At 54.3% G+C, this 6,663-nt stretch overlaps 1 long non-coding RNA gene across 1 annotated transcript in view; it reads left to right on the top strand.

The window, feature by feature from the left end:
* Positions 1–6,663, top strand: part of LOC105299167 — a 15,530-nt gene that overhangs the window by 7,255 nt on the left and 1,612 nt on the right. Inside the window, exon 3 of the long non-coding RNA XR_896505.2 lies at positions 5,805–5,989. This is a non-coding gene — a long non-coding RNA (uncharacterized LOC105299167). The remainder of the gene's footprint in view (positions 1–5,804; positions 5,990–6,663) is intronic.

A 6,663-nucleotide genomic window follows, 5' to 3' on the forward strand; every position in this document is an offset into this window, starting at 1 on the left:
AGAGCTATTGGTGTCAATGGTCAAAGATAATTCTCTAAAATCATTACAGGCACCTTTGGCCTGTTGCTGTAACCTGGTACGAATTAGCACGCTTCCCCTTGAATCCAGCTGCAGTGTCGGGTTGTCAGCCACGTCAGCTCTGTCAGCCTCAGTCATTTGAGCCACCCTGCCCCATAGGCACAGGCCAGAGTGCTTTTGGCTTAATGAACTGTACCAGGCTGGCCACAGAAAGGATTTTATAGAACCATTCCTGCTAGGAATCGTGTAATTGGGATTTGAATTAACTAATCCAAAAAGTTGTCTCAGCCTGTGTCATGTGACCTCTGAAATGCCAAATACCAAAATCTTACTGTCTAAAAATGATCCGTATAATACAAAAGCAGACACATAAGTTGAATAGAGTTTCAACTTATGTGTCTGCTGTTTTCAAAAAATACGGTATCTAAACGGTTCTTGCCAAGCAGTTCCCACTGCCATACAAATGACCGTATGCCAAGCTGAAGTACAGCAGCCCTCCTGCCATGCAAGGCCAGCTTGTTCAAAGTGTGATTTAGGACTCGGTGACCCCGGGGAGTCTGCAGCCCCCCGCTGCAGTGAGCAGGCCCGTGAAAACGGCCGCATGTTACGGAGGCCACGTTTCTGACATTTTCCAAAAAATAAAGTGGGAACTCAGGAAGCACATAGACGTTTGCTTAGTGCTTCTTATTAACATGGGCTCTGATGCAGAAGAGTGCGTCACACACACACACACACACACACACACACACACACACACACACACACACACACACACACACGGCACAGGACCCCCCGCTGAGCCCTGTCACCGTTCCGGTTGAAGAGGTGGACTCGAGCTGTGGTGGGGAGAGAGCTCTCGGGGGCTCTGTGAAGGGCTGGCGGGACCGGGCGGGGAAGGTGACCTGCTGTGCCGCACAGCCCTGAGCACGGCCAGGACCAGGACAGCTCTCCAAAGTCACCCCTCACCTAGGGGGACAGAGCTGTCCCCTCACTGACCAGTGATGGGATGCAAGCTACCCCTTGAGAGGGTGTACCCTGGAGCCAGGCAGCTCCCTTGGGCCCAGGATGGTTTCTGGGGAGGACCCGGCTGTGAGCCGACCTGTGGGCGGTCAGCCGTCCCAGCTGCCTTTGCGCCCTGGTGCTGCGTGTGTGTGCGGCGCGTGGAGCGGGAGATGGGTCCTCACAGCACAGCGCAGCGTCCACGAAACCCACCTCCTGCGCTGCTGAGGCTGGCTCGCTTCACGTGGCAGGTTTACCTCTGGGACCAGGATCCTCGTCGGTCTCTTTCTGGGAAAAAGCGAAGCGTCAGTGGGACGGACCGTGCAGCCTAATGGTGGCAGCTGCCCTCGGGGGCCCAGCCGATGCTTCGCAGCTCGTCCTTCTGTTCCCCGTTCTGGACTTGCCTGGCCCTCGGGGCCTTTCCCACGCCGGGGCCCTCCTCACGCTGTGGCTGTTGTACTTAGCCATTTTCTTACAAAATTTGGCCGAGAAATACTACGAGGTGCTCCAGTGGGTCATCTGGCAGCACGTCGTCCCTCCAGCCCCCATTGGGTCGGGGAGCCCTGCTCCTGACCCTCGCTCGGGGACTCCTGTGGGATGCTGACGTCTTTGTCTGTTAGTCTCTTGGGAAATCGGATTTCTCGCTCGCAGTGGCTAGAGCTGCAGTGGTGGAGGTGGTGGCCGCAGGGCCACTTCCGTTTCCCCTGTCTAATCCTCAGACCCAGCCTGTTCGTGGGGTACACCGCGGCTGCCGGTAAGCGGGCGCCGCGTTGGGCGGCCGATGCCCACGCCTGCGGAGCACGCACGTCTTTATCTCCGGGCAGGAAGGCCTGGAGCAGATGTGCGCACGGTGGCCCTGGTAAAATCAGGTCACCCGGTGAGGACGAGCGTTCCCCCCTCCAGGCCGTGACAGAGCACCAGGGCTGCATGCGGCTGCCGTCTTCCTGCCCCTGCCTGGCGGGTGACAGCGAGCTGCTGCTGCCCAGGAGCCCTGCCCTAGGACACTGGGTTCAGTCACAGGCTGTCCTGGAAAAAAAGCATGTAGCTAGAAATCAGAAATGCTCAATATGAGTGGATGCCCCACGATCTGTGATAGTGAAATAAGGCCGCAGTGGGGAATGACAGCTGCCTGAGACGTAGCGCGTCTGTTTCTGTAAGAGGTTAGTGTGGCCAATTTGAAAATGGGAAAACAGACCTCACGGGAAACTGTTCTGACGTTGGCTATCAAAGTGAATGATTAACTGGCCACAGCGTCGCTGATGGTGATGACTGTCGATACGAGGCTTGTTCGGGGCACGTGGGACAGCACGCGGAGGTTGTGTGGACAGCAGCAGATCACAGCACACGCTGCGGCTGCCTTGGCAATAAAATGTCCGCCCTGCTCACCTTTATGTTACATAGAGGTGACAGAAAATCGATGGAGGATTTCCATGCGTGGGAGTAACGTGGAGGCGGCTTGGATGGATGGAGGAGGAAGAGGCAGCCTAAACGAGCACCCACGAGAACTCCGGAGGGAGGGGGTGTCTCGGGACAGTGTACCCAGGATGTATGTGTGCAGGCCGAGAAACGGGGCCGGGGGACGTCCGCACCGTGATGTCCGTCGATCCGTGGGCCTCAGCGCTCACAGGAAGGCCAGGAGTCACCTCTCGGGGCGCTGCTGCCATGACGGCTGCAGGGAGGAGGGCAGGGACTTCGAGGCCCGGCCTGAGTTCATGTTCTAGCTGTGACCGAGTGACCCAGCCTTCTCTGCCTTGTTTTCTGTCTGAAGTGGGGACAGGGTGCTCCGTTGCTGACATGGTCTAAGGGTGAAGTGAGCTGACGTGTGGAGAGGCCACGGCACACGGGAACTGCTCACCCGGCGGCCTCCTCCCTCGCCCTCTCTGCTGCAGGCCCGTCTGCGGCACAGAGCCGTCCTCTGGTCGCCCTTGGGAGAGGCCCCTGCAGGCGACACGGCCCTTGGGCCCTTTCCTGGCCCCGGCAGGGCTCTCCCTGTGGAGCTGGAGCACCCCGCCATCGGGCGTCACCCCGAACTAGAGCTGCGGGGATCAGCCCTGCCCCACCCGTTGGCTCTGGTGAGGCCCCACCAGCCCCCCTCATCTCTTCAAGTGCTGGTCTCTGTCACAGACGCGGGACGGACAGCTCCTCCTCGGGGACGCTTTCTGTCCATCTTCAAAGCTGGACTGGTCCCTTGGTTCTGATAATGAACGGTGACCGTTAGCCTCTGGGGTGGCCGCTGGCAGGAATCCGTCCCTCCCAGTTGCTCCTGGTTGTTGCTCCAACCCATTAGGACATATTCAAGTGACAAATCAGAATGAGCACCGTCGCCCTCTCTCCCAGATCTAGAAACAGCTGGGTCAGTTACCGGTGAGCAGTATGGGTGACATACGGTGTCACCCTCCCATCACCCTCTCAGCCTGTGACGTGCCACAGCCAACACGCACACTCATCATTCTGGCCTTCTGTGCTCACGTGTTCTGCAAGGGTGCCGTCTCTGGGGAGGGGGGCTAGTGCGGAGCTGGTGTGTTGGGGTCCTGCTGAAGCCAGTATGGGTGCTGTGGGAGAGCCACAGTTGTCCCCTCCTGCTGAGACTCAGCCTGCAACCTCCTGCTCTGACTCCCCTGTTCCCCAGAGACGGGGAGGTAAATAGGTGTTTGGAGCGCGTGCTCTGGTCACGTGGTGTGCTGACACCCCCGCCTCAGCTCCACCCCTTCAGCGGCTGGACTTGGGACAGGCCCACATACCCAGACACGCTGACCTGCGGTTGCAGCTCACACCGCTTAGAAAGGTCAAGAAACAAATCCCCAGCATTCCACTTTTCCTTAGGTAACTTCACCTGCTTACAGACTGTGGACGGTTGGCTGTCACCTCCAGTCAGGTATGTGACTGGGCTGAGTTAGAGGTGGAACGAGAGGCCCAGAATGTCACTTTCGGGGTGTTCCTTGGAAACACAAGAGTGAGGAACCAGTGACTCCTCCAGCGGCCCTGCCCGAGAGCTGTGCTGTCTGACTCCCTGGGGATCCGGCTCAGCCTGTGGCTTCTGACGCCTGTCCTGGGACTTCCTCGTGTGGTCTGCAGCTCTGAATTGTGACTGTCTTTAGTGACACAACCGTGTCATGTCCCGGGCCTGTTTGAAGTGAAGTTCTTCTTCCAAGGACGTGGGCCTTTGCTGATCCCAGGTGTCCACGGCCGTGACTGGCCTGGGACTTCCTTTTCTGCTTCCTGTCTGGTGCGGGTAGTCCCGGACCACATTCACACCTCACATGTGTGTGACCAGGAGGGTGGGCCCAACGTCGTGATTTTTTTTAGGGAGAGCCCGACTGAGACGGGCATGCTGTGTCTGAGCGGGTTCCCCTTGTCCTTGCTCCTCGAGGACGTGGCCCTTGGGAGGCTGCAGCCCTGCGTGGAGGGCCAGCCTGCAGTTGCGTCCCGGGTCTCAAGACCACGCCTCCTGCTTGGCCGGCAGTGAAGCCCCTGCTCGCCGAGCCCTGCAGGTTTTCACAGGCCCGATCCAGCCGCAGCTCATGTGCTTCGTGCTCGGGTTTTTAATTAGCTGGATTTTGGCCTGTAGGATTCTCTTTCCCAAGGATTCAGATATACACTTGAAGGATATTTGCTTTATTTTACACCACTTGTACACAGCTATTTTAAATACTTACCCTTTATAAGTGTTTTTAATCCTTACCGTTCATAGTGTAACAACTTAGAAATATTTAAGCAAGCAGTAAGGGAAGCTTTCCAGTTCTCTACAGCGTGCTGCTCACTGTCCTCACATGCAGTTGCTCCTGCTGGGAATGCCCTGCTCCCTGGTCCTTCCGTTAAACCAGATGCCACACCCCAAAGGAAGCCCTCTGTGACCCTTGGGTTTGAATTAAGTACCATCCACTCCCCTGCCTCAGGGCACAGGCCTGGCTCTCTTTGCCCTGGTGTGGTCTCCGCTGGACTAGCAGCTCTGTGGGGCCTGCCTATGTAGCTACTCCAGCCGACACTAGAAAATCAGCTATATTTGTGAATGAGTGAACGTCTTCTGTTGACTTGTTTGCTTATTTTTAAATGTAAATCTTGTTTTCTCCACATGATCCTTGGCCTCTGGCCTTTATGAATATTCCTTGGTTTCTAGCAACATGGTAAAACTCCCACTCAGAGTAACTCTACCAATGATTATTAATTTATTAATGAAATTCTAGTAACTGACTTTTCATGGTAGAAAAACATTTTTTCTAAAAAATCGGTTTATTTCACCTTAAATTTCAGCTGTCTGAGAATTTCTAAAAATGTATTGATTTTTCTGTTGCTTTTCACTGGGATTACCTTCTCCTCTCTTTATAAAAAATTCCATTTTATGTCAAGTGGGGAAGGATGAGAGTCTGTTCTTTTCCTCATTGTTTGCTGAGGACCCTCAACGTACAAGAACACACGCTGACAGCCCAGGAGGGCTGTGTCCCGCACCCCTAGGGGGAATCAAATACGAAGGCCCCGGGACAGGGCCAGAACAGGAAAAGAGAAGCAGAGGTTTCAAGAGAAAGAATAATAATGAATGGTAGGACAGTCCTGCCTTTATTTCCAAAGAAGTGTGTGATGATTATTTCGATTCCATTTGTAACTCTTACGGATTTCTGTTTTGAACAAACTGGCTTGAGAATTGGAAACAGAGGTGTTTTTTCCTTTCAAGGCTGAATGTAGCTTAAAATCAGAATAATCTCTGCAAGTTCAAAGTGTTTCTGTTATTTACTACTATGTGCCTTAAAAATAGAAAATTGTATCCTGACGTTTTCACATATCAAACATAGGAACCCGTTGGAGGAGAGGGTGGCACAGCAATAGCGAGAACGTGGGCTCAAAAAAGCTGCCCGAAGAGCTGCCAGAGGCTCCTCCCTGCCCGGCTTCTCCCTTCTGCAGGAGACACGAGCTCAGAGACGTCAGGTGATCATCGTTTGGAGAACATCACGAAGACGTGATCCCTGGACAAAGGGCAGTAAGTCTTAATTCTCCAGTGATTTTTCCATTGATTTTTCTTCAGCTACGAAAATTCTTTTAAAAAGACATTTTTTATTCCTCGTACCCAGTAAGGGAAGATTACTTTAAACACAAGTGAAGCTGTGGTGCCCTCTAGTGGTCAGAAAACCTAGAATACAGTTTTACGAGAGCTTCCGTGCATGTTTGCCTTTAGCTTTGTGAGTCAGGCACAGCCTGGAGGTTCACAAGAGGAGGGCTCGTCTGGTGGCAGAAGCACGCCATGGACGAGAGACTGTGCATCGCCTTAGAGCTGCACGCCCCTAGATGCGCACCGAGGCACAGGGGGCCCGGGGCTCTGTGAGGGCGCAGTGCTGGCCGTCACAGTGGAGCTCAAGGGCTTTAGCTGTGAAGCCAGAACACACCCGTCTGATCCACCGAGAGTGGATTTAGGACCTTTTACAATTAAAATTTAAAAAGAGAGCTAAGTGGAATAAACACTAGCTTTGAAACTAGACACTCAGATCCGGTTGCTGCCATTTGGCCAGAATTTGACCCCTAAGGTCAGCTCTCATGCGACACAGGGCCAGTAGAACCGCCCTCCATAGTGGTTGGGATCTTGCAGTGAGGTGTGTGGAAAGGCTGCCCTTGAGTGGGTCGCGAAGGGTGTTGACAGAGAACACTGTTGCTGGAGGA

Source organism: Pteropus vampyrus, unplaced genomic scaffold (genome assembly GCF_000151845.1).
Source record: "Pteropus vampyrus isolate Shadow unplaced genomic scaffold, Pvam_2.0 Scaffold174, whole genome shotgun sequence".
Classification (NCBI taxonomy): domain Eukaryota; kingdom Metazoa; phylum Chordata; class Mammalia; order Chiroptera; family Pteropodidae; genus Pteropus; species Pteropus vampyrus.